This window comes from Ovis canadensis, chromosome 11, assembly GCF_042477335.2.
Source record: "Ovis canadensis isolate MfBH-ARS-UI-01 breed Bighorn chromosome 11, ARS-UI_OviCan_v2, whole genome shotgun sequence".
NCBI lineage: Eukaryota > Metazoa > Chordata > Mammalia > Artiodactyla > Bovidae > Ovis > Ovis canadensis.
In genome coordinates, this window is record NC_091255.1 from 15,334,718 (window position 1) to 15,360,013 (window position 25,296).

General features: G+C 39.5%; 1 protein-coding gene across 1 annotated transcript in view; it reads left to right on the forward strand.

Moving 5' to 3' along the window:
• ANKFN1 (ankyrin repeat and fibronectin type III domain containing 1) overlaps positions 1-25,296 on the forward strand; it is a 481,844-nt gene that overhangs the window by 168,074 nt on the left and 288,474 nt on the right. Inside the window, exon 2 of the mRNA XM_069602535.1 lies at positions 8,666-8,706. The gene's annotated coding sequence lies outside the window, so the exon portion shown is untranslated. The remainder of the gene's footprint in view (positions 1-8,665; positions 8,707-25,296) is intronic.

Sequence of the window (25,296 nt, forward strand, 5' to 3'; positions counted from 1 at the left end):
TTATTTAGAGAGAAATATATTCCACAGCTGGGTAATTTCATAGGCTAATGAGTGAGAGCCTATGAAATTACTGTATAGTCAAAGCTATGGTTTTTCCAGCAGTCATGTATGGATATGAGAGCTGGACCATAAAGAAGGCTGAGTGCCAAAGAACTGATGCTTTTGAACCATGGTGTTGGAGAAGACTCTTGAAAGTCCCTTGGACTGCAGGAAGATCAAACCTGTCAGTCCTGAAGGAAATAAATTCTGAATACTCATTGGAAAGACTAATGCTAAAGCTGAAGCTCCAATACTCTGGCCACCTGATTCAAAGAGCTGACTCATTAGAGAAGACCCTGATGCTGGGAAAGATTGAAGGCAGGAGGAGAAGAAGGCCACAGAAGATGAGATAATTGGCTGGCACCACCAACTCAATGGACATGAGTTTGAGCAAGCTCCAGGAGATGGTGAAAGACAGGGAAGCCTGGTGCACTACAGTCCATGGGGTCAGAAAGAGTTGGACAAGACTGAGTGACTGAACAACAATGAATGAGAGAGTATTCCAGTTATTTTGGGAAAGGGATGGGGATTTCCAGGAACTGGGCCACTGCTCACTTTTTGACCTTCATGATCAGTCTTGGAATTGTCATGGCACCTGTGTGTGTAATTTAGCCTGCTGATATGTTACAATAATATGTTACAATATGTTATTCTGAGGCTCAAGTTCTAATGGAAGTTGAATCATCTGCCATCTTGGACCTATTTGGTTCTAATTAGTTTATGTTATGTCCTTGGGCTACATCCTTCTTTCAAAGGTTATGCCTTCCCTCCTGTTTCACTCCCATATTCCTTTTCTCTCTAAGTTATTCCCCACCCAGTCCTCCAGAAATCACCTAATGTCAACTCACCCCACAGCCAATCTGCTGCCTGGTTCTGACCACTCTCTTCAGCCCCTTCTCTACTTACCTACCTATTGTCAATGTATCTAATTAATCTCTGATTTCTCTAACCTTTCTATCTACTTGTGTTTCTCTGCTTCAGTCCCTCAACACTGTCATCTGGGTTAGTTTAATAACTTCTTCTGACTATACTTCCTTTCTCCAGGCTGACCTAGCTGCAATCCAAAGCTATGCTGCAACCAAGATATTTCTGACAAACCAAACACATTTATTGTTGTTGCTATTCAGTAGCCAAGTTGTGTCCAACTCTTTGCAACCCCACGGACTGTGCACACGAGGCTTCCCTTTTCCTCACTGTCTCCCAGAGCTTGCTCAGACTTATGTCCAATGAGTCGGTGATGCCATCCAGCCACCTCATCCTCTGTCACCACCTCCTCCTCCTGCCCTCAATCTTTCCCAGAATCAGCGTATTTTCCAATGAGTCAGGTCTTATCCGGTAGTCAAAGTATTAGAGCTTGAGCATCAGTCCTTCCAATGAATATCCAAGACTGATCTCCTTTAGGATGGACTGGTTGGATCTCCTTGCAGTCCAAGGCACTCTCAAGAGTCTTCTCCAACACCACAGTCCAAAAGCATCAATTCTTCAGCACTCAGCCTTCTTTATAATCCAACTCTCACATCTGTACATGACTACTGGGAAAACCATAGCCTTGACTAGATGGACCTTTGTTGGCAAAGTGATGTCTCTGTTTTTTAATATGCTGTCTAAGTTTGTCATAGCTTTTCTCCAAAGGAGCAAGTGTCTTTTAATTGCGTGGCTGCAGTCAATATCTGCAGTGATTTTTGAGCCCAAGAATCCATTCATATCTCTCCCCTGTTTTAGAAACCTTCAAATAAGCTTCTTGGCTTTCTGTTCAAGAAGGCTTTCAGTCCTTTACCAGGAAGGAATGCTCTCATTAACTCTTGCTTATCTCTGTCCCCACCTCTGGCCACTTTTTCCTGTGAAATTTTTTGGTATAACTGTTTTGAGCTACTTAGGGTTCCTCAGCTCCTGTGCTGTCTCTGGGCCTGTGCACAAGCTGTCCTGCTGAGACTTCCCTAACCTGTCTTGCTCATGCCTGCTCATCTTGAAATCTCAGCTATGCTGTTACTGCGCCAGGGAGCTCTCCTGCATCGCTTTGGCCGCTGTCCCTCCCGCATATCCTTCAAGATTCTTGGCAAGAAGTCCAATGCTTGTTCTTTGGACATGTAAATTTGGGACATTACTTCTCTTTAAAATTTATAATAAATATTAAAAGGTCTGAGATTGCTGTAGAAAGACCTATTTCACTATCTTTAACCCAGCATTTCCCAAACTTCCTTGAACATTTAACTTCTTTTCACAAACCCATCATCACCATTCTTTGGAAAAATGTGGCTTAATCTGGTTTAGGAAGAACCTCCTTCTCTAATAATACCCACCATGTAGCAGTATCATAGTAATTACCGTATATGTCACTATAATTGTAAAGTCATTTTTCTAGAACACCTTTCATGTAAATACCTCGGTGATTATATAATCACCGCACTTTTGCCAACGTGAGATGTTCAACACCTGGGACACATTTTAAGTATCTGGTATATGTTGATAAATACATTATTGACCAAAAGGACCATCTACTTTATTGCTACTGACAATTAATGTATACTATTTGAATAGGATGTGCAATGAAATTGTTTGGCCAGAATATCCCCATATCCAGCATAGAATATAATTCATAATATTATTGACATGTTTTCTGAGAATGACATGCTTATAAAGCTTTCTTAATGCCCTTATCTCTAAGATGAGAGTCTATCTACCCTTGGTGTGTCATGCCAGCTTGGCTTCAAAGACGTTTTTAAATTGTCTTGGGACCCATATTTAGATTTTTTTGCTGTTGCTTTGTGTTTTATTTTTGAGAAGACCATGACTAAAGAATACATCAAGTGTATTTAACTTGAATAGAACACTTATACTCCACATTTGCCTTGAGGGTCCTGAGAACATGAAGACTGCCCCCATACCGCTCAGCCGAGGGGTCCTAGCCTACCAGCTCATCCCCCAGGAAAAGATTCCACCTTCACCTCTCACAACTGGCAGATCTCCCTACTGTTTAGGAGACCCCAAGAGCCTCCCTGCATATGGGCTGAGGACCCCTCCTCTCTTATGAGTCAGGAGATCTGGATGTCCAGACGAGTAACAGTGGGGAGAGAAAATGTACAAGGCATTAATGGCAACTTAGCAGCTTGAAGGGGATAAAAACAACATAATCAGAAAATGTAGCTCTCTGTGAGGAACCTTTTAAAATAAGAAACCAGAAGAACTCTAAAAGAAAATAATATAAATTTCTAAGGAGACTACAGAAGTTATTACAAAGGAGCAATCTGAGGAAAAAAAAGAGTTCGTGGAACTCAAAAACATTGCTGAAAAAGGAATTAAGTACCTTGAAGCTCAGATGGAAGAATTATCACGTACAGAAAAAATATCTCAAAGAGATGGAAATTATGAGTGGAAAATGAAAGTCACACATGGAGGATGCATCCTATTGTTGGTAGAAGATGAATAGATTCAATCTTCTTGAAGGCCTCCATTTAATATTAAGCTGCATAGATCCTGTCAATAAAGTGCTCACAATTCTAAGAACTAGTGTGAGTCTCAAAAATGTTCAAAATGCTTTTTCATTGCAAGCTTATTGTAATAGCTAAAAAGCACATGCAAGCTAAATGCTCATCAATATGGGACTGGTTACATAAATTAGAGCATTACATAAATAAGTTTCTATTTAGTCACTAAAAAAAATGAAGAGATGTATATATACTGACTTGAAATATATGTCCACAAAAACTATTAAAAGATAAAAGCATACTTTACAAAAGTACATAGTATGACCTTGTTTTGTTGAAAGAATGTTAATGATATTTGTGCATATGTCTAAAGGTTTATGTATGTATATTTGCTTTCATAAGCATAAAAAACAATTTGGAATAATGCCTTCACATACTATTGACAACATTACCTCTGGGAAATGAGGCTGGAGTGTTGGACAAGAACATTCACTTCTTTGTATACTTTAGAATAAATCTGTGAGGTTCTGAACACTTTTTCATTTTGGTGTTCTTTTATATTTTCCAAAATTTCTGTAATGAAAATAGCTTATTTAATTAAACTTTTACTGTTTAAAGCTAAAAAGAAATCAAAACACAAGAAGTCACATATAAGTAAACTTGGCAAGGCAATGGAAGGGTTTGTTGAGATCTCAGCAAAGGCAGAGTCAAGACTAGGGAAAAAACAACAGTGAAATCCCAATACCATAAGAGAAGCTATTTGAAATGTTTATAAAATTCACAAAACACTACAGCAAATAAATAAATGAGCTACTGTTAACAGAATTAGTAACAATCATGAAAAGCCAATCAACTGTGATTTTTTTCAAGACAAGCCCGCTTTGGGTTAAATCAAGACCCAAAGTCAAAGAGAAAAGAGATTGACTATGGCATATTTTATAACCAATTGAGGAATATTTTTGACTCACATAGAAAGTGCAGCTCTTTGTCTGCTGATTCTTCACTTTGTACTCAGTAAAGACAGTCATAAGCACCCTATGTTAGTGCTTAGAATGGGCAAGATCTCTGCCAAGGGATTTATATGCATATTCCTGTGATAAGCATAGGAGAGATGTAGGTGCCACATGTTATAGGAAAGGCACTGTGCTACGTAAAGACTGATGGACACACATGTGATGTCAGAAACTGAACAAGCATAAGGTTGAATGATGGTTAGAGGTCACACAGGAGGTCAGAGGTCACACAGGAGGTCAGTGGAGGATCTGACACTGAACGCCTAGCCTCTGATACTGTTGTCTCTACCTTCAGTGTGGGAGCTGTGGGCAGAGACCCTCAAACACTCAAGGAGCCAGCACATGAAGAACATTTGGTCAAAGTGAAGAGGCTCCAGCATCCACAAATGATCATTTTAACCCAGTAACTGGCATATTCTACTTATATGAAACTTGTATCGGTTTTCTTAGTTTCCCAGGTAACTTAGAAGACTATTGGTTCCCAGCATTTTCCTGGGATTAAGTGAGATAAAGAGCAAGTATTCTACTGTGTGTGTGTGTGTGTGTGTGTGTGTATGCACGCTCTGTCCCTCAGTCATGTCTGAATCTTTGCTATTCCATTGACTGTAGCCCACAAGGCTCCCCTGTCCAGGGGAATTTTCCAGGCAAGAATACTGGAGTGGATTGCCATTTCCTTATCCAGGGGATCTTCACAACCCAGGGATTGAACCTATGCCTCTTGCATCTTCTGCGTTGGCAGGCGAATTCTTTACCACTGTGCCATGTGGGAAGGCCCTATTCTTACCATGCCAATAAGCAAATAATTTAAATTAACATAAAATAGAATTAGTTCTATATTCAGAATAAGAAAGTGGTAGGTAGCCACTTCATCTCAAAATTTATAATCTTGGACTAGCAGGAAGTAACATTGTATATTAGCGAGAGGAATAGGTATACTGATTTGACTCCATGTGTGATATTAGTCAAACAATTACATTGGCACTGATGATTTTTTTTGCTGTCATAAAATTTTAAAGAGCAGACAAGTCAAATATTTCAATCAGCATAAGCATTCATTTTCTTAAAAAGTGTCAGTCATAGGTTACAGATCATAACCAGATGGTATCAGCCACAAGAAGCAGAGTGAGAAGTTGAGAGAGATGGGTGATGCAGAGAATCCTTTGGTTGGACACCTTGGCCTAGAGCTCCAGGACTGTCGGTTGACAGATCTCAGCAATCAGAGCATAGGAGACTGGATTTCTAACAAGGAGACCAGAGATGGTATCCAAGTGCTTTGACAAGGCCCATTCCTGTAGACCTGGCGATTGAATCAGACCCAAGCCCTACCATGAGCTGAGGATGGTAGATGCTGTCCTTGCATCTTATGAGCGTGGCTCCCGTGCTGGGTACAGGCAGAGACAAGTTGTGTGTTGTGTCTCCCCAAGGTGGGAGCAAAGGTTCAACTTCCATAGCTAAAGTAACCCAGGATTGATATCAGAAGAGTCCATCCGTGACCCCTTGGAGATTCCCATGGGGTGGAGGGATGGACTCTGCTGAGATGCATAGAGGGTAAGGCAAGTGGTGGCTTGGTCTCTTTCCTCCTGCCCAGGGCCTGTGCCCTTGATGATGTCCCTTCCTCTGGCGTGCTCTGCTCTCCGCATTTGCTCTCTTAACTCCTACCCTGTGGCCACAATAGCACCTCTTGCAGGCACGCTGACTCATAAGTGAATCAGGACAGTTCCTGATGCACACACCACTAGCAGTGTCAGCTGTTATTATGAATACGGATTTTTCATCAGATATTATCCTAACACTTTCCCGATTAGAATTCCCTGATTCCTCTTTCTAGACTGAATCCTCAAAGAGCACCTTCCCACCTCACTGAACACCTTGTAATTTTGCACTGTATCACCTCACGATCTCTCCCAGTGTTAGCTGTCTCTTCGGTCACACATTATCATGAGGGCAGGGAATGTATGAGTAGTGCCTACCACCTTGTCCCTCACATACCAGGCGCTGAAGGAACATTTAGCAAATGAGCTAATTATTAAAGTTAAGGGCTCTCTTTCTCCTTTAAGAACTCAGGTTTTCTTTTTCAAATGTGGAAGTAAGCGTAGAAAAGCAAAGGCAAGTTTTTATGGTTTTTAATGGTCTGTAAAACCTCACCACCACAATGTTCTTAATGGCTTTATTTATTTTGTACCCCAAGAAAAATGATTGGTCCTACCGCATTAGGTAGCAACATAAGTTAGTCTCAAGGATGGTTTTGAATAGTTTTCAAAGTAATCAATGATATTTCTGTGAAATCGTTGCCCAAATGAAGAGCTATTATCCAGTGAATTGGTGAATTAAGGGACTTTTTTTTTTTGATACTTTCAAAGCTAAGGAAGAAGCTGTTATGTGAGGTAGTAGTAAAAACTTCTCAGTAGGCGAGAATGTTCTAAATCTGTTTCCTAGCAACAATTTCCTCAAAGGAACTGAAGGACTCAAAATTTCAGAGGAATCTTCGACACCCTTTTTGTTTGAGGGGCAAGAGCTGGGTGGCAGGGGAGTGAGGGGAATGTATATAGGGGGCAGGGCAAGTGGTCCTAATTCCTTCGAGTCAGTCATACATGTGACATTTTCCTGAATCTCACCATAGGGTCCATCTAAAAAATTCAACTCAGTAAAAATGTATTATGCACCTGCCTTACGTAAAAGCTCTGAAAGAAGAATATCCTTGTTGTTTTTTTTTTTTCTGGGCCCAGCCATTCAATAATTTAGTACATTATCAATCTAGGAACCCCAACCTCAATCATCTCTATGATTATAAACGAGGAATTAGGTGGCTTACTAAAATACTTAGGAATTTTCCAATGTGGATTTGGATCTAATTCAAATTATTAACATTCTCAGCAGTTGGAAAAATGAAGATTTGAGGGAGGCCGTCTGGGAGAGAAATTTGGGAAAATGGTACAGTTTTGACTGCCAAGAGTGGAGACATTGCCACCCAAGTAAAATGGTCTCTGTAGCTACCTTCCTAGCTCCAAGTCCATGAACTTATCTTAAGTTAGTTTTCTAAGGTGGCCTTCTGATAGTAATGATAACAGTAACAATACCAGGTAGCACTCTGTTCAGTATGGGCCAGCCTTATATTACTATTTGACATGTATTATCTTATTTAACCCTTACATCAGTTCTTTGAAATAGCCACTATTTTTATTTCTCTCCATCCCAAAGCATTGAATCAATTTGCCAAAGTCACGCTATTACTAAAAATGGCTGGGGCTGGAAAAATATTGCTCACTGAGGTGACTCATCTGACTCATCCAGATCCACGTGGGTGGCGTGACAAGTGACAGGATCTTCTTGTCAGGCTGAGGACATTGTGACTTGACTGCTCAGGCTGGGAGATGACTAGGATCATTTGAATCTCACAACCCAAACACTTCGCATCAATCATGCGGACTTACCTGCCATTGTCAATAAACCTACTACCCTGAAAAATACCCTTTTGGATATAGCCACAGTAGATTTTAAAAAATAGATTTGGAAGCGAATTGTCTGGTGGGCTGCCACCTTGAACAAATTGCCGGCACAACTGGCAGACTCCCTCCAAGCATGGGCACAGTCTAATTGTCCCTCTTTTTTCACTGCCATCTTGAATAAAGAGAAACTTGGCATTGATTTCAACCTCTCCCTGCCCCCAGAAAACTTGGAGAAATTTTCTTGGAAAAGAAAACTTGTCCACTTATCCCAATAAGCATGTATTGAGAAAGTCATAATTTTCAGGAGGAGTTGCAGTTAATGGAACAAAGGGTCAGACCTGGACCTTCGAGAAGAGGGCACACAGTGAGTATGAACCAGGAGCAAGAGGATGATGAACTGAGCCATCAGCCTGGGCAACCAGGCTCCACATCTCTCACCAGGATCAGACCTGGGAAACAAGGGACCATCAAGGAATCTCAAAATTGGAGGATGCTCGGGACAGGGAGCTGACTGTGCAATGAGGTACCACAATTGACTCACGTGCTTTCTTTGTGGACTTCAGCTCCCTGTGCCTCTGAGAAGAGTTTCCCAATAAAAATGGTTTCATCTCTAAGCTTCTCATTTTTTCAAATGAGAAAACATATTCGAAGGCTGCACCTTCAGAGGCAGTTCAATGCCCTCTTCACTTGCAATTGGTCATCTGCATTTTTTTTAACACAGTTTTTTCTCTCTTTGTTTCAGAGGCTACCATTTAAAGACAGGCATTTCACTTGCAGTAAAATGTAAGTACATTTCCTCCTTGAAATGGTATCTCCTTCTAGCTCTAATTCCTAAAAGCTCCTAATCTTTAAGGCTCCCATCTCACATTGCTGAATTTTTCAAGTCTGGCTCAACAAATGCAGTTTAAATCTAATATTTCACACTCTTGATTTGTGGAACATTGTGGAACATTTTATAAACCATTTAGGAAGCAGATTGAACCTGGCTGTGTTTGTGAGCAGCTTACCTTTAAAAGAAGGCTAGAAGAAAGTAAGGAGGAAAGAATTAGACAGCATTCTTTGAGATATGAGAGTGTGCCAGCATGCTTTTGAATATTCAAGTTCTCTCACAAATGGCCGACTTCTCTTTGTCCGGTTGATCCTTGGAGTCACAGATTGTTTTCCGTTGAACAATATTGTAGTTATCTTAATAATTTCTTCCTGTGTGTGCTGCATTACAGCCATTCTCTAGACCAGCGTTCTTTCTAGAATGACTCTCTTGAGTATTATATTTCTTTATTCTTGGTACTCTCAACGTCCCTACCCAGATTACAAAATTCCTCTATTTCAAAAGACAAAATAAAATTATACCAGGTCCGAACTGGCAGTTCTGAGTATTTTAGAGTTTTGCCTTTGAGAATTAGGATGTGACCATTTTTTCTTTTTTAAATTAAAATGTGTCTAATAATTTTAGCCAGATAATATGAACATTCCATCTGCCTCTAGAATAATTTGATTATGAGAATCTAAGAACAAAGACATCTAATGTTCCTTACCTTGCCACATATATCACAAGTTCTTTTTTTGAATATAAATTTATTTATTTTAATTGGTGGTTAATTACTTTACAATATTGTATTGGTTTTGCTATACATCAACATGAATCCACAGGTATACACGTGTTCCCCATCCTGAAACCCCCTCCCTCTTCCCTCCCCGTACCATCCCTCTGCGTCGTCTCAGTGCACCAGCCCCAGCACAAAAGTCCCACCAGTCACACTAGACCCTATTATGCAAGTTCAAAAAGCAGAGGATAAATGTGGATTCAATATGAAGACTCTAGCTATTCAATAGTAGTTTAAGTGGTAGTGAGTTTCTTGTCACTACAGATAAGTAAGAAGGAGACCAGCAATGCCCCACTCCTGATTCACACAGAATCTACTGGAAGGTGCCTCTCAGCAGTCACTGAAGCATTTAATTAGACATCTTGGACCAGAGAGAATCCAGAGATCTCACCTAAATTATACATATACATGTTCTAATAAATTCTCTTTGAATCATTCAGACCCTGAGACCAATGATGTGCTCAGGTGAACTGTCAGAAAAACTTAGTTTTTACTGACTTCCCTGGATGATGTCTTTTGTTTGTTCTCTAGAAAAACTTGATCCCACTGCTATTCCCCAAATATCTAAATGTCAGCACAAGAAACGTCACCCTTAAAATCATTTGCATTTTATGTCTAAGTATTAGCACTCACTGGAATTTGTAAAATGTCAAGTTCTGTGTTGTACTGCTTTGGTCTTTATTACAGTATCAAGACACCTTCATGTTATAAATGATTTAAGCAGCTTTTCCCAATAGAGTCATTCTAGATTTTATGAGCAATCTTCCTTTTCATGTGCTATCACGAGTATTGTATAAAGGGTAACTTTTGACTGTACTCTCTCTTTTGGACGTCGAATGTCATTCGGGAAACACCACCTGTGTTCCTTCCCTGAATATTCATATCTGGCAGATCTTTTTCATACAGAGTCTGGTTGTTACATTTACACTGCTTTTAAATAATTTAATGTTAAATACTAAAACATGGTTGATATATGTTTATGGTGAAAATTAAGTGAAGGGCAATTTAAAGCAGCATTTTAAGTCATTATATGCAAATATGCAACTATAAACACATATATGACTACTAGCTCAAGATCTCTTAATCAAAATTTCAGTTGAAAACACCTTTTACCTCCTAGATTGGGGGGGGGGGGTGCAGAAATCTAGTTATTTCACTTTGGGTAATTTATGATCATTTTATTTTTACATTTTTTTCTCAAAGACATACAAAGTGCTTGGTGACCTAGTTTATTAACTCTTAGTAAACTTGCACTAGAATTTATACCATCTTTGTACCTTTCCACATCATCTCAGAGCAAGTGGCGCAAAGTTGGTCTGATCTGTGGAGTCATGGAAACGCGTTCAAATCATCAGGCTATTGTGACTGGGGTTCATTTTGGCAGCCAAACTCAATGGGCCCCTCTGGAGTTGGCCTTGTGTCCTAATGATGATTGTATTATACAGTCAATACAAATGGAGAACCACCTAATCAGCACTCCATTCAAACAAGGCTGCCATCCACAGTGACTGGCAGGAGGCTTTGCACGTAAAGGTCCTGGGAATGTATATGCCAAGTAAAACCCCAGCCCCACTGTGGGGGAGGGAGGGCAGCCTTATGCAAGTCAGGAAGATGTACTCATTGCAGCGAAAGGGCAGGTGATGAAAGGAGCTCAGGAGAAAGAACAAGAAGGTGCATGTCTGATTGCCGGATCACTCCCTCAGAAATGGTATGATTTTTGAGAATTTTAGTTAAGCTCTCAATTTCGAAGTATCTGTATTATGGTGGGGTGGAGAATGAACTGGGAAGAAAAACATTTTCTTACCTCCATCTAAGGGTGGTTGTGATAACAGCATAACATTTCAGAAAGTTTTTATCATCTAAAAATGCTTTCCATCTTCAAAGGATTCTTCTTATTAATTATTGGAGGCATTTGCTGTTTCTCTGTGGAAGTCCCAGGGACTCTGGGAGCAAACTTTGGGTCTTAAAAATCAATATTTCACAACAGAAGAAAAAGAACTATATGGAGCCATATCGTAGCCTTGGAAAGACTTGTACCCACATTTTTTGCTTCTTTTCAACTACAAATATTCTTTAGGACCACTGCCTCTGGTGGGAGAACTGTCTTCTGGGTGGTATGGATGAGAAAGTTGCCAAACAAACCTGAATTATCCAGAGGCCTGTAAAATGCACAATTGCTTTTTAAGAGGCCTGGTGATATTGTATGTTCCTTTCGATTTTTGGCAGTAACGATTTTCTGCAATTTGTGGTTTTGCGATTTTTCTTTACGCAGACAACACTCTGGCTCTCATTCAATGCCCCACTGGTTGGGGGCAAGGGGGGAGGAGAGAGAGAGAGACAGAGAGATTTTCCCTGGGGCTCTGACCACTCCAGAAAAAGAAGGAAATGTTAATGAAATAAGTCAGAAAGAATGCTTGAGACTCGTGAAAGCTGGTTGGTTAGGGGGGAAGAAGCAACTTTTAATAAATTGCCAAATGTGATTGGGATTTTATCAGGAACTTTCATTAGCTACGCAAAGGTCTCTTCCCCATAACTCCTCTTGACTCTCCACTGGGCTTCGTCTAGACTGTAATCTCAGTTTCTTTTCTTTTCTTCTCCTATATGTGATAAGCCTAGAACAGTCTTTTCTTCCAGGTCCCATCAGTCCCTTCCGGCCTTGATGGGATTCTCTTTAAATACTCCATCTCTAAGTGTCTACTTGCCAATTACCTTATCTTGGCTTTTGTAAATTACCTGAAGATCCATGTGCCAGAGTTTTTGCCCTTATCTCTTAGCAGAGGTAGCGTGTGGATGTAGCTTTTATGTAGAGGAGAGAAATTTGTTCTGTTTCTGTTTATCATCGCTGGTAAGGCTTTGCTGACTTGTGTCTGCTTTTTTTTTTTTTGATTGCTAAGCATTGTGCTGAAGGATTTAAAGTTGCATCCAGGGTGAACCTGTATTTCTTCTCTGTTCACTTCTTTATATGTAAAGAAACCCTGTTCTCCATGGAGTGGAATAGATATCCCAGGACTTATGTCCACTGTTCCTGGACATTTGATGCACAAAGGCAGTTGTACAGGCCCCTTATTTCTTCTCTTTCTATGACCTAAACATCACTGCTTCTTTTTCTTCTAGGAAGAATAAATATTACTTGTAGATTAATTGTGTAATTTTCACTTATTTGTGTAATATATGGTCTTCCTATATGTTCCCTGGGAAACTGTTTGTGTTGTATCATTATAAATCATGTGTTTTTAATTTTGGAAGATGCTTTCGACATGATGCTGTTGAACAGCACCCCCTCCCCGAGCCTCCCTCCTCACAACAGTCTCTAGAGTCTCCAGCCTATGGAAGTCCAATCTGTTTTTTCAGTAGCTCAACCCTTTCAGCTTTATTTTGCTAACCTAAGATAACCTTCAGGTGGTTTGTACTAGTTTTGCTTTTGGAGCTGCTCAGAGGTTCACTGCTTCTCCCACAAGACAACGCTCCAAATATTTTGGAATCTGATCCTCTGTACTCTGTGACTGTCCCATGTCCAGGCTAAACATCCTCAGTTCCTTCAATCATTCTTCATATGACTTGATTTAGTTACCCTTTTCCATGTGTCCCAGTCACATTTTTCAATGTTCCTCTTAAAATGTTACAGCCCGAACTGAAAAGAAGATTGCCCAAGTGGTTGACCACTGCAGAGCACCAAGGGGAAAAAAAAAAAAAGAAAAGCTCTTATTCTGGACATGTTATTTCTATTACTATGACCCAAGAGCACATCGCAAATGCCAGTAGCACTTTAGTCCTGAGATTAACACTAGCACATCTACTTATGTTATATAGAAGCAGACGTAAAAGCAGATATTTTTTCCCCAGTCTTGTACTTGGTTTGAATATGCAAACCTTAAAGTTTATCCTGGTGACAATGATCGGTTTAAGAATATTAGTAGTGGAAACTGTTAGGAATTTTTTTGAATTTGAATTCTTTTAAAATCCTGCGCCAGTTTTGGGACATACTTGATTTGTCTCTTGTCTTCATTCAAGAGATTGATTTTTTTAAAAAGCAAGTATCTGGACTTCAAGCTCCTCAAACCTGAAGTCATATTTTATTCATTTGTGTCTCCCCTGTGACATTCTGTTAAACAACCAGATGTTCAAGAAATGCTTTTATGAAATCAGTCAATAAAATCAAATAAGGCAACTTTCCAACACCTGGACAGAGAACCATCTTCTGATATGTATCAATGCCCTTTACAAACCAAAAACAAGAGGATTTTATGCTACTATAGTAATGCTTGGTGGTTTTGTAGCATTATAATGTGACCCTCAGGGATAAGCTGCCTGGATTCTAATCCCACTAGATTTTGCTACCTCTGTGCTTTGGAGCAAGTTTCTACCCATCTGGGTCTATTTCCTGATTTATAAAATGATGATATTAAGTTATTTGTATCTGCTTCATTTGTTTGTTGCAATGATTAAATAAACTAATCAATGTCATCTAAAGAGAGTAGAATAGCTGTCAAAAATATAAAAATGATAATTAATAGTAGTAATAACAATATTGTTGTTTCTTTTGTTGTTGTTCTCAAGACACGCTTGTGCAGCTACCCTATCCTAAGGGGAATCAAAGTAAGTGTAGCATTATTTGTTCATAGTGGACCAATATTGCCTTCAAATAATACCTATATTACCAAAATACTATGTGATCTAATTATATAGAACTCAACTGCTTCATGCCTATCAGAGTTTAGGTATTCAAAAGAACTACAAGTGTCTAAAAAGATGAAAATAATGTAAATTTTACTAAATTCAACAAGGAATTATGTTATATTCCATAGCAAACTATGCTAAAGATCTTCTTTATCCAAATTCCTCATAGTAGCTTCTCAAAAACCTGACCTCTTTCTCCCTACTGCTTATATAACAAGATCCTAGCCAGTGTTGCTTTTTTTTTTTTTTTGTCTCATTTCTCTCTTAATCATGTCCAATTCTGCAGGATTAATAAACAACTAGTCTATTATTTTCAGCCTCCAACAATTACATTTCTTGTATAATTTCAATGTGGTCTTTCCAGCCTATTCCTGCTATATATATATATATATATATATATATATATATATATATATATATATACATATATACATATATATATATATATATACATATATATATGTAGATATCATAAATCTTGTTGATGTAATGGATGTATAGCACAAAGTTCACAAACAATAATAAAATATGCAATATTTGGTTCAGTTCAGTCCAGTCACTCAGTAGTGCCCAACTCTTTGCAACCCCATGGACTGCACCACGCTGGGCTTCCCTGTCCATCAACAACTCCTGAAGCTTACTCAAACTCGTGTCCATCAGTTGGTGATGCCATCCAATCATCTCATGCTCTGTCGTCCCATTCTCTTCCTGCCTTCAATCTTTCCCACCACCGAGGACTTTTCCAATGAATCAGTTCTTCACATCAGGTGGCCAAAGTATTTGAGCTTCAGCATCAGTCCTTCCAATGAATATTCAGGACTGATTTCCTTTAGGATTGACTGGTTTGACCTCCTTGCAATCCAAGGACTCTCAAGAGTGTTCTCTAACACCACAATTCAAAAGCATCAATCTTTCAGTGCTCAGCTTTCTTTACAGTCCAAATCTCACATCCATACATGACTACTGGAAAACCATAGCTTTGACTAGACAGACCTTTGTTGGAAAAATAATGTCTTTGCTTTTTAATACACTGTTTAGGTTGGTCATAACTTTTCTTCCAAGGAGCAACCATCTTTTAATTTCATGACTGCAGTTACTATCTGAAGTGATTTTACAACCCAAGAAAATAAAGTCTGTCACTGTTTCCATTGTTTCCCCATCAATTTGCCATGAAGTGATGGGACTGGATGCCATGATCTTAGTTTTCTAAATGTTGAGTTTAAGCCAACTTTTTCAACACTTTCACTTTCATCAAGAGGCTCTTTGGTTCTTCATTTTCTGCCATAAGGGTGGTGTCATCTGTGTATCTGAGGTTATTGATATTTCTCCTGGCAATCTTGATTCCAGCTTGTGCTTCATCCAGCCCAGCATTTCTCATGATGTAGTCTGCATATAAGTTAAGTAAGCAGGGTGACAATATAAAGCCTTGGTGTTCTCCTTTCCCAATTTGGAACCAGTCTGTTGTCCCATGTCCAGTTCTAACTGTTGCTTCTTGACCTGCATACAGATTCCTCAGGAGGTGGGTAAGGTGGTCTGGAATTCCCATCTCTTGAAGAATTTTCCACAGTTTATTGTGATCCACACTGTTAAAGTCTTTGGCATAGTCAATGAAGCAGAAGTAGATGTTTTTCCTTGAACTCTCTTGCCTTTTAGATGATATTGGCAATTTGATCTCTGGTTCCTCTGCCTTTTCTAAGTCTACCTTGTACCTCTGGAAGTTCTTGGTTCACATAGGCTGGCTTTAATTTAATTTAATTTAGCATTAATTTGCTAGCATGTGTTCAGTTCAGTTCAGTCGCTCAGTCGTGTCCGACTCTTTGCGACCCCATGAATCACAGCATGTGAGATGAGTGTAATTGTGAAGTAATTTGAACATTCTTTGCAGTGCCTTTCTTTGAGATTGGAATGAAAACTGACCTTTTTCAAATTTTGTGGCCACTGCTAAGTTTTCCAAATTTGGCATATTGAGTGCAGCACTTCCACAGCATCATCTTTCAGGATTTGAAACAACTCAACTGGAATTCCATCACCTCCGCTAGCCTTGTTTGTAGTGATGCTTCCTAAGGCCCGCTTGACTTTGCATTCCAGGATGTCTGGTCTAGATGAGTGATCACACCATTGTGGTAATCTGGGTCATGAAGATGCTTTTTGTATAGTTCTTCTGTGTATTCTTGCTACCTCTTCTTACTATTTCCTGCTTCTATTAGATCCATACCATTTCTGTCCTTTATCGAGCCCATCTTTGCATGAAATGCTCCCTTGGTATCTCTAATTTTCTTGAAGAGATCTCTAGTCTTTCCCATTCTATTGCTTTCCTCTATTTCTTTGCATTGATCACTGAGGGAGGCTTTCTTATCTCTCCTGGCTATTCTTTGGAACTCTGCATTCAAATGGGTATATCTTTCCTTTTCTCCTTTGATTTAACTTCTCTTCTTTTCTCAGCTATTTGTAAGGCCTCCTCAGACAATCATTTTGCCTTTTTGCATTTCTTTTTCTTAGGAATGGTCTTGATCACTGCCTCCTGTACAGTGTCACAAACCTCCATTGATAGTTCATCAGGCAGGTCTGGTCCCTTGAGCCTATTTGTCATTTCCACTGTATAATTATAAGGGATTTGATTTAGGTCATACCTGAATGGTCTAGTGGTTTTCCCTACTTTCGTCAATTTAAGTCTGAATTTGGCAATAAGGATTTCATGGTCTCAGCCACAGTCTTGTTTTTTCTGACTGCATAGAGCTCCATCTTTTGCTGCAAAGAATAATCAATCAGATTTCAGTATTGACCCTCTGGTGATGTGTAGAGTATTCTCTTGTTTTGTTGGAAGAGGGTATTTTCTATGACCAGTGTATTCTCTTGGTATAACTCTATTAGCCTTTGCCCTCCTTCATTCTGTACTCCAAGGCCAAATTTGCCCATTACTAAAGATATCTCTTGGCTTCCTGCTTTTGCATTCCAGTCCCCTGTGATGAAAAGGACATCTTTTTTTGGTGTTAGTTCTAGAAGGTCTTGTAGGTCTTCATAGAATCATTCAATTTCAGCTTCTTCAGCATTACTGGTTGGGACATAGGCTTGGATTACTGTGATATTGAATGGTTTGCCTTAGAAATGAACAGAGATCATTCTGTCATTTTTGAAATTGCACCCAAGTATTGTATTTTGGACTCTTTTGTTGACTATGAGGGCTACTCCATTTTTTCTCAGGGATTCTTGCCTACAGTAATAGATATAATGGCCATCTGAACTAAGTTTGCCCGTTCCAGTCCATGTTAGTTCATTGATTCCTAAAATGTCGATGTTCACTCTTGCCATCTCCTGTTTGACCACTTCCAATTTACCTTGATTCATGGACCTAACCTTTTAGGCTCCTATGTAATATTGTTCCTTACAGCATCAGACTTTACTTCCATCACCAGTCACATCCACAGCTGGGTGTTGTTCTCACTGTGGCTCCATCTCTGCATTCTTTCTGGACTTATTTCGCCCCTCTTCTGCTGTAGCGTATGGGGCATCTACCGACCTGGGGAGCTCATCTTTCAGGGTCATATTGCTTTGCCTTTTCATACTGTTCGTACCGTTATTTATTGTAAATTTCATATAACCAATTGATTCTCACACAACACTTTCCATTAATTTTTGCTGAATCTTGTACTTGTAGTCAACCAATGGCTGTAATTGATGAATAAATGTAGTTTACATATAAATGTGGTTGATATTTATATTTAAGTTAATGAGTAGACAGGGCTTCCCTCAATAGCTCAGCAGAGCTTCCAGGGTGGCTCAGTAAAGGTGGGTAAAGAACCCAGCTGCCAATTCAAGGAGACACAGGTTCAATCGCTTGGTCAGAAAGATCCCCTGGAGGAGGAAATGGCAGCCCACTCCAGCATTCTTGCCTGGAGAGCCTCCTGGAGAGAAGCGGCTTGTGGGCTACACTCCGTAATTTGCAGAGTCGGATATGACTGACTGAGCACAGCACACAATGAGTAAGACAGAAATGAAACAAAGATGTGTGTCACAGACCCACCCATTCATTCAGAATGTGAGCAACTTCTTTACTAAGTTGGATAATATGTTTTTAACACTATGAACTATTTCCTCAAGTTTCTGTATTATTCACATGACAGTTATAAACTCAATATTTCTTTCTGCTTAGCCTGCTTTACTAACATTTTCTACCTCGCTTTCTTAAATTTAGATGAATCACACAATAAATCAGGATTGGATTTGTAGTGTTTATTGATTTCTTTGGTATAGATACTTCTATCATGGCCAGTTTCAAACAACTAGCATGACATCACTGAATATGGAATCAAGAAAGGATCGCAATGCCTTTATATGGTGTTTCTACCATACACGTGCAATAGACGCAAATAACCACAGAAGAACAGGTGATAATAAAATGTCATAAAACAGATATGAAGTGATGAGTTTTGAGTGTTAGATGTCTATTCAAATTTTTTTCATGTAGGCTCTCTTCTGAGAGTAACCTGGGGCTTCCCTGGTGATTCAGATGGTCAACAATCTGCCTGCAATACAGGAAATCTAGGTTTGACTCCTGGGTTGGGAAGATTTTCCTGGAAAAGGAAATGGCATCTGAGCAACTAACACACACACATGAGAATAACCTATACAATGACCTTTGAACTGTTCAAGTCCACTTGCATGTGGATTTTTTTCAATAAACATATCGAAAAAATATTGCCACAACATGAAAAAAATCACAAATTGTACAGCCTAGAAATAACAATAAAGAAAAATTAGTATGTTCTGAATACATAAAACATGTAGATATACACATGGCATACAGAATACATGTTAATCAACTGTGGTGTTGGTAATGCTTCTTGTCAACAGTAATTAAGTTGGGGTGAGTCAAAAGTCATATGTAAGTTTTCTACTGCACAAGGAATCAGTACCCCTAATTCCCACATTGTTCAAGAATCAACTGTAGATTTTTCTTCTTTTTTTGCATTCTATTCTCCTTTACATTTACCTAGTATTGTGTTTATTTGTTCTTTGAAAACTTTATGTGTATCTCACTGTTCTTGAGACTTTCCTTCTCTCCCTCCCTCCATCCCACTCTCCTCAAACTGCCTTCTGTATAATTTTTGCTGTTGCCTCTGCTCAGCCCCCCTCACCAGGACTCCCAGTCCAACCAAATCTCTGCTAGAGGCTGATGTTCCTGCTCCATGGTTTTATTGAGGACATCCAAGCTCAGTCATTTTATAAAGTTGAGTGTATTTTCTTCAGCTTCCCTAGGCCACAACTGAATCCCAAGCCACATTTTTCTTCCTCCGTTGACAAGTTGAGAAGACTCACATTACCTCCTGGCCTCAATCAGTGAGCCCAGCTTTAGCTTCCCACTTGATATCAAGATTGCAACCCTCAGAAACTGCAGGTGCAGAACTCCTAGCCCTTCCTGATTCTAGTCCTCCCTTGTTCTGATTCCAAACTGAAGCTCAAGTAGAGGGCTTCACCCCTCCACTTACCTCTTTATTTTTCTGTATTATTTGTTATCTTCAGAGTTAATGAGTTTCTGTGTGAGCCAGGCTGTATCTTTTTGATACTTCATCTACTTCATTGAGTCCCATATACTTACTTATATGGTTTTCTGGGGAAATGAATTGGAATAATTATGTGATTTTTTTAAATATAAAGGATTACAGCAATAAAAGGAAACACTAGTATAAAGCTGATGTATGTTCTCTGCCTAGAAAACACCCCCTTTCCTTTTTGTCTACTTGAATCTTAACAATTTTTCTCTGGCTACTTACTCCAACTCATGTTTTATCTTCCTTCAGTTTAGCCTCATAAATATATATTAAGTTCTATAACAGATCAAGCACTATACTAGCACTGTGGAGAAGGAAATGGCAGCCCACTCCAGTGTTCTTTCCTGGAGAATCCCAGGGACAGAGAGCCTGTTGGGCTGCCATCTATGGGGTCGCACAGAGTCGGACACGACTGAAGCGACTTAGCAGCAGCAGCAGCAGCTGCAGCAGCAGCAGCATGCTAGCACTGAGAATACAATAATGAAGAAGACAGGCGTGGTCCTTGTCTTCATGGAACGTATATCAAGTGTTGTTCTTGTTTAGTCTCTAAGTTGTGTTCGACTCTTTAACCACTCTGTGAACTGCAGCCTGCCAGACTCCTCTGTCTATGGGATTTCTCAGGCAAGAATACTGCAGTGGGTTGCCATTTCCTTTTTCAGGGGGTCTTTCTGATCCAGGGATCAAACACATGTCTTCTGCATCAGCAGGTGGATTCCTTACCATTGAGCCCCCTGGGAAACCCGTATCTGGTATGAGAAACAACTAAACAAAAATTTGCTATACAGTATAATAATATTAAAGACCTTAATGATTATCATTAGAGCATCATGTTTTACAGCTGATTACATACCCATTTTATTATTTTATGATTTGTACACATGGATTAACCATGTTTCCCCAGTTCTAAAAGTACCATGGAAACAGTGAATATATAACCTGTAGTTCTCTTATTTATGTCTTTGAATTCACACATTAAGCTGGAGATCACTGAGCACACAGGATTAAGTAGTCTTCATACTGCAGTAGGGTAAAAGGCACCAGATCACACAAAGAGGTAACTTTAAGGTCAGCTATTATTGCTTTTCGTCAATGGCCATCACTGAAGTTATAGAACAGTTTGTTGGTACAGAGTGATCTTTAAAGTCTCAGTGTATGGTTCAGAATAAGACTATTATGCTAGAGTTAACTTTAAAAAGAAACAGCAGATTATGGTGTCTCCATGTTAATTCAATTTTAAGGCTAAAATAAAGAAACTTTAAAGTGGCTAAAGTAACTTTATTCCTGATTTATGAAGCATCTCATCTTTTAAAAGGAGAGAGGCAGACCAAAGAGGAGACACAATTCTACATAAAAGACACTGTAAAATCTAACTGTTCAGATCATGAATAGATACCGGGTTAAAGGACCTCCAGGAAACCTCTAGTATATACTCCAATATTTGGATCAAATTAAAGATAATAAAATTACATCCAACAGATGAACATAACAAGAGACAGAAAAAACCAAGTACTAGTGAGAATATAGAATAGCTGGCATTCCCATATACTGCTGGTAGGTGAAACATTTGGTACAACCACTTTGGAAAACCAGCATTATCTCCTCAAGATGAACATAGGCATACCTGTAACTTATTTTTTATCAACACCCAAGAGAAACGCACTGTGGTGTATTCACACAGCAAAATAACTGTAGAGCAATGAGAATATACAACTACATGGAGCCACATGAATAAATCTCACAATGTTGAATGAAAGAAGTCAGACATTGGAAAGTGCTATTGCAATTAATAAGCGTTATGCCTGGAGAACCCCATGGACGGAGGAGCCTGGTGGGCTGCAGTCCATGGGGTCGCTAGGATTGGACACGACTGAGCGACTTCACTTTCACTTTCTTGCATTGGAGAAGGAAATGGCAACCCACTCCAGTGTTCTTGCCTGGAGAATCCCAGGGACGAGGGAACCTGGTGGGCTGCCGTCTGTGGGGTTGCACAGAGTCGGACACGACTGAAGTGACTTAGTAGTAGTAGTAGTAGTAGTAGTATGAATTCATTTGAGAAGAATTAATACCTGTTGAACCTTTTCTATTTTATCTTTTTTCCACCAAATGCTGTCATATCAGCAACAGTTGGAGCAGATTGAAGTTATTAGAAAGACTAAAAGACAGCAGAATTCCCATCTGAAGAGGTCAGTGAGTTAGGATAGGAGAGGAATACTAGATATCCAGTGAATAAGGCTATGTTCTCAGCTAGATACTCTGTGGCAATGGAGAAAACATAAACAAGAGGTGAAACTTGAAAAGAGAGGCTAAAGGCCAGTAAGAAAATCCAAAACAATTGAAAAGGATCATACGGTGAGTTAATGTCACCATTTCAATACTCAACCACCCAAAGATGGGAAAGAAAGAGGATCCCATACTTATAAGAAAGACCACACAGTGGCAAAAGAGGAACACACCCTGATCTGAGACCAAGATCACACATCTCCTGGTAAAGTTAGGCAAAGTATAGCTGGAGAAAGATTAGAAGGTATAACGTGATATGGAAGCCAGAAATGGAACTGCCTTTCCTAAACACGGCAGATACGTCAAGAAGCCCTCAGGTAGATAGACTGGACTCTCATTAGGACTACCATAACCTTCTCACCATGAGAACCAACTCAGGAAAAATGTTTAAAGGGCTGTGTTTATTAAAATTATACATATATATGCATTTCAAATCTGGAATTACAGTTTTATTTTCCAGGCGCATTAAGGGGTATTGAAGAATGTTATACGTTTATTAAAATTTAAAACTTATATAAGTAAAAGTGAAAATAAGCAAATGGGATTTAATCAAATGTAAATGCTTTGCACCAGAGAAGGTGATGGCATCCCACTCCAGTACTCTTGCCTGGAAAATTCCATGGACGGAAAAGCCTGGTAGACTGCAGTCCATGGGGTCGCTAGGATTGGACACGACTGAGCAACTTCACTTTCACTCTCATGCATTGGAGAAGGAAATGGCAACCCACTCCAATGTTCTTGCCTGGAGAATCCCAGGGACGGCGGAGCCTGGTGGGCTGTCGTCTATGGGGTCACACAGAGTTGGACACGACTGAAGCGACTTAGCAGCAGCAGCAGCAAATACTTTGCACAGCATAGGAAACCATCAACAAAATAAGGACAACCTGTGGAATGGGAGGAAATGTTTGCAAATGATACAACCAAGAGGGAGTCAATATCCAAAAAACAAAACTCTAAATAGGAACACATGTAAGAATTAAAGATTTTAAAATTAAAAAAAAAACTCTAAATCAAAATATGCATGTACCTCTGTGTTCAGAGCAACACTATTTCAATAACCAAGGCATGGAGACAAGCCAAATGCCCATCAACAGATGACTGGAGTAGGAAGAAGTGAGATACACACACATACATATCACACACACACACACACACACACACACACACACACACTCAGAATAGAATATGATTCAGTCATAAAAAAGAATGAATGTAACTTGCAGCAACATGTATGGACCTGGAGAATGTTACACTTGGTGAAGTAAGTCAGACCGAGAAACAAATTCTACACGTGCGTGCTAGGTTGCTCCAGTCACGTCCAGCTCTTTGTGACTCTGGACTGTAGCCCGCCAGGCTCCTCGAGTTGCCATGCCTTCCTCCGAGGGATCTTCCTAACCCAGGGGTTGAACCTATGTCTCTTATCTCTCCTGCACTGGCAAGTGGATTCTTCACCTCTAGTACCACCTGGGAAGCCCACAAATACTATATGATATCACAACAGTATATAATATCACTATGTGGAATCTAAAAAATAATACAACTGAACTGCCATACGAAACAGAAAACAGACATAGAAAACAAACTTATGGTTACCAAAGCAGAAAGCAGAGGGAGGAAGGAGGGATAAATTAGGATTATGAGATTAACAGATACAAAATACTCTACGAAAAATACATAAGCAATAAAGAATTACTGTACAGCACAGAGAAATATATTCCATATCTTACGATAACTTATAATAAAATATAATCTGGAAAAAAGCTGAATCACTATGCTATGTTCAGTATTGCAAATCAACTATACCTCAATTTAAAAAATGCCCCATATAATTATTATATTCTATAATTCGGGGCCTTTAAATACATTTTCAGTTCAGTGAAACTTCACTGTACTGTGGCGAAGCCAGTTGGCCAGAGTTCGGCTATAGCCCATCATGAAATATCACAGATGGGGTGGGGCCTGGGGGTGCAGAAAGCAAGAAGGGGGGCCAAGATGCTGTTTGGAGGGAAGTTCTGAATGGCACACAGCGTGCGGCAGGAAGGGAGTGTGACTTAAAATACTGTGTACACGATTGGCTTTCCTTTCCTATTCATAACCTATAAACTTCAGCATGTAAATTTTTAAATGTGTGTGGAGCACGTGCTAATTGTCAAGCACTGCGCTAGGTAAGGCAGGTAAAGATCCCTTAGTAAAGACAGACTCTCTGCGCTCTTCTTCATTCTGGTGGAGGCGTCAAGGTGAAGACAGGACAGAATAACTCCAAGGGAACAACTTCTTGTGCAAAATTTTCCCCAAATGGAAGAGAAACCATGTTTAATCATTTTTCCTGGATTGTTGTCTTTCTCAAGATTCTCGCCTCCTTCGTCGTGTGCTTGGTACCCCAAGTCACATGCCCAGAGTAAACACTCTCAATGACTCAAAGTTACGGCATCATGATTCCTAGGCCTCTGTCTTCAGGACCCAGCAACCTAAGTTCAGAGTGGAGTTACTCAGCTCTGAGAGACCCTCTCAAAAACAGATCAAGAGAAAGCTGAATGACTGAATGATGTTACTGCTCATCTTTAAGTTTTGGGGTGTGTGTTTTCTTTTCATTTTTATACCTGAGATTAGATACCCAGTCCTTTCATAAATCCAGAAAAACTGCATGTAGTCAGCAAGGAAGGGCTGAATATCACTGGATCCAGAGACCCTAAGTAGAAGGATTAGAGCTGAAGTTCTAACAAGAGAACCGCCAGGGAGTGGAGGGTTAAGAGAACAAGCTTGCTCGGAGACTCAGCTTGACCCTCTGAAGCTTGTCTCAACTCACCCCTCAGTGAAACAGAAATTTTAAGCCATTGCTTTGCTTTGGAGAAGGTTTTACTTACAGAAGGATCAACCTTTTGCTCATTAAAACTTGAGGGTACTTCTTTAATCTCAGTAATTAAGATTCTTCTAATTTCAGTATGTGTTTTCCAAAATAAAAAGGCTTTCAACAGTATTGAGTATTTGAATTATCAAACATTTGCTGATTGCTTACTTGTCTGTAGCCTCTTGAAATTTGCTAGGTCTTGCTCCCAAAAGGCATTACTTGTGTTTTAATTTCTAATATTCAGTGGTCCTTTCTTTTTTGCCATCTGCAAATTTAACTGTATAATATTCAGCAAAAAGTAAAAAAAAAAAAAAAAAATTAAATCATGTGAAAAATGTTGCCCACCTTCTCACCCACTGATCCTTTCTCAGGCACAAGACTCACTGGAGGCCCAAAGCTGAAGTTTCCTCAGGTC